Raw genomic sequence first — 3,734 nt, 5'->3', positions numbered from 1 at the left:
TGAAGCACACCATACTACCACCCTTTGGTACCGAACATTCCCAAGACTTGTGACCCCTTACGCCACAATTGTAACATCTAGCCGTACTAGAATCCGATATACCCGTTCGCGTACCACCCGTGCTCACACTCGGACCCTTAGTCCTCTTACTCGGAGCACCATAAGAAACAACTCTTCTCTCACTTGAAGATTCACCCCTCTTCGATCGTGAATACGACTCGAAACCTCTAGCCAAGTCGAATAATTCCGAAAACGATTTCGCTTGACCCCGACTAATCTTACCCTTCAAGTCATCATTCAAGGTCCGATAGAAATCCCCCATTAACAAACGATCATTCCCCAAATACTCCGGACAAAAACGAGCCTTCGCCATAAAGGTCGTCTTAAGAGTACTCAAATCCATAGATCCTTGTCGCAAATTTCGCAACTCATTACGCAATTCCCACAAATCGGCCGAAGTCCGGAACTCCTCAAAGAATTCTTCCTTAAACTCGTCCCATGATAAGGCCATAAACGTCTCACCACCGACAAGATCAATCTTACCATCCAACCAATCCCTTGCCCTACCCCGCAACAAACTCGTAGCGAGTCTCGTCTTCCTCTCGGGAGGGCAATCAATAGTACGAAAACACCCTTCGACATCCGAAATCCATGTTGTGCTCACCAAAGGATCCGGTTTCCCGTCATACATCGGGGGTTTAGTCCTCATGAAGCTCTTAAGATAACGCTCCATTTCACCACTACTTTGAAGTTCGGAATACCTCCTTTCCATTCTTTCTTCTAACGCACCCATTTGCTCCGCAACGGCGGCCGCAACTCTAGTATTAAACTCCTCGTCATTCGTCTCGATCTCGTTTCGCGTCGCCATTCTAAAGAATGCAAAACGATTAGTCCACGAACGTATAAAACCGTACGCACGACACAGCCCCATCTTGCTAAACACTCATCGTACATCACTTGTTAGACACGATTTGCACCCGTAATAAGGTTTGCAAGTTCTTATTACGCACACATGCCGCATCGACTCGTTAGTACAACGACCGTCTCGCTCGATGATATACACAAACACAACCAAAATTCTACGCGGTACAAACACACGCGAGAATTATTATCACAACACAACAACATATTAATAATATCCGCATTACTAATATAAACGTTAGTCAACCTATAGCCAAGGCACTAACCAACCCATTCCGACCCGTAATCCTACAAGTCCCGCAACAATTTAAGCACACACAAGTCTAAGTCTAGGCACCTATCTCAAGTCACCTAAATCCCTTAAACCATGCTCTGATACCACTTGTAACAACCCAAACCGTAACCGACCAAACTCGACGAAATTTCAAACAAAAAAAAAAATTTTTGGTGCAGGTCATCTGCGCGGCGCGCCAGGTGGCCGCGCGGCGCGCCAAACCACCTGGACAGCCCGCTGTCCCCGGAAGTCAATTTAATGAAAATGTTTGACTAGTTCCCGACACATTTAGCTCAAACGCTTTTAACCATGACTTCATATATGAAAAACTAGCACGTTTAATTAATAAAATCAAATTTACGAAGCGGGGCCCACATTGACCCAAATTACCCCTTAAGTACCAAAATACAATTTTCGACCATAAGACTTTTAATACAAAACAAAGCCGAGCATGGCGATTGGGGACACGCTACCCAATCCTAATAAATCCAAAAGCAAGCCTTCTACGCAAACTATGCAAGTCCTCTAATCCTCGCGCTTACCCGAGCCACCATCCGCATGCAATCTATAAAAAGAGTCAACAACGAGAGGGTAAGCTAATGCTTAGTGAATGATAATATACTACATACATATATATGTATAAAATGGGCACGCCACAAAATAGCAAATATCGCATACCGAGGCATCCATATAAGGCACTACACTAAGCATACCGTACGATCTCTAAGCAACGAGCTAAAGATACAATAACAATATAAGTTCACCAACGACGATGTGAACAACGCCAAATAGCTACACCCGGAGGGTTAGCTACAACACAACAATACATTAATATATAACAATATAAACGAACAAGGTTAACACCTTAACCCAAAACCGAGAACAAAATACCACAATGAAGATTGGCCGAACTACACGAGCCTTAGTAATCCGAAACCACACGAGATTACTATCTTCACAACATCGAGGTTGGCCGAACTACACGAGCCTTAGTAATCCGAAACCACACGAGATTACTACCTCAATAAGATGACCGAACTACACGAGTCACCATGAATCCGAACTACACGAGATTCATTCGATAAGATGACCGAAACTACACGCGTCATCGTGAATCCGAAACCACACGCGATTCACTTCTCCAACTCAAACCCACGGTCACGGGATTATATAATCCACCACATCGGGGCCACAACATCCAAATCACAATCACGTGTGATAATGTACACACGAACGTGTACTTCGCCAAAGATGGTCAACCAAAACGCACAACCGTGCCAATTGGACTTATACAAAAGTCCATCAAGTCCACCTACACGTGAAGTGAGCTCTATAGCCGAGATTCACTTCACCCGACCCGCACCCATCCTACACATACATATGTACATAGGATAATATCACTCACCTTGAAGTCTTGAAGAAAGCTTCCAAGTAATCCGCAACTCGCCAATGGAAAATACCTATTCCATTATCACAATTACAACAATACACTTAGAGTGGATTTACAAATCAACCCAATTCGTCACTAAGTTCAATTTCGACCCAAATGCACTTCCAAGCACAAACCGTGCCCAAACTAACCAATAGTCACTAACACAAGTGAGAATGGTCCTAATATGCCAATTAAACCCGAACACAAGTGTTAAACACGTGTCATACCCATTTTGACACTTAAACCCTAATTTTGACCCATAAAGGTCAAAATCTCATTCTTTGCAAGTTTTGACACCAAAACACATTTAACTCGGTTTAATACTTCAACTTAATCCATTTTAAGTTTATAAACTTCATTAAATCGCCAATTGGGTCATAATCACCACGAAACCCTAATTTGACCCAAAGTCAAAGTTAGTCAACCAAATACCCTAAATGGGTTTCAACACTTCCATAATCACTAACTTAAGTGATTAAACTCAAATTAAAGTTCTAAACATGGCCAATTAGTTCACCAAACCCAAAATCCACCAACAATTAACAACAACCCGATTACTAGCTTCACTAAACCCATTTCATCACATAAAAGGGTTTTACAACTAATTAACTCAAAACCCTAACTTGAATATCAAATTAGATAATTGAAATTCGGAGTTTGAGCTTACCAATACTATCACCGTGTAGCCGAGAACGAAAGGAACAACTTTAAAACCCGAGACTTTGCACGATTCGAGCTTCTTCCTCACCAAAACCTCCAATCTCTCTCTAAACTCTTACTCTCTCTCTAAAAATGGATGAAGATGATGAGTGGATGTGAATGGGATCCAAAACTGATCCAAACTAGCTCATAAGCCTCACAAATCCGGCCTCAAGTGAAATTACCCATTTGCCCTTCATTTAAGCCAATTAAAAACAAGGGATTCTGTCAGCAGCAAACGGCGCGGCGCGCCAAATCCCCGCGCGGCGCGCGACATAACTGAAACAGATTCTTTTGCATTTTAACTCCCATAAATAGCCAACGAAACCCAATCTCGAATGTTATAAGTACACGAGTATGCAAGATAAATATTTGGGTCTTACAATATATATATATATATATATATAT

At 42.2% G+C, this 3,734-nt stretch overlaps 1 long non-coding RNA gene across 1 annotated transcript; it reads right to left on the bottom strand.

Moving 5' to 3' along the window:
• Positions 1-1,510: 1,510 nt before the first annotated feature.
• LOC139851722 (uncharacterized) lies at positions 1,511-3,486 on the bottom strand. The gene is made up of 3 exons (XR_011760694.1): positions 3,295-3,486; positions 2,601-2,655; positions 1,511-1,760 (listed from the first exon to the last, which is right to left on the bottom strand). It is a non-coding gene; the product is annotated as an uncharacterized lncRNA (long non-coding RNA).
• Positions 3,487-3,734: the final 248 nt, after the last annotated feature.

The sequence above is a fragment of the Rutidosis leptorrhynchoides genome, chromosome 6, assembly GCF_046630445.1.
Source record: "Rutidosis leptorrhynchoides isolate AG116_Rl617_1_P2 chromosome 6, CSIRO_AGI_Rlap_v1, whole genome shotgun sequence".
NCBI lineage: Eukaryota > Viridiplantae > Streptophyta > Magnoliopsida > Asterales > Asteraceae > Rutidosis > Rutidosis leptorrhynchoides.
The sequence above is the reverse complement of the archived record's forward strand: the minus strand, read 5'-3'. Positions and strand labels throughout refer to the sequence as shown.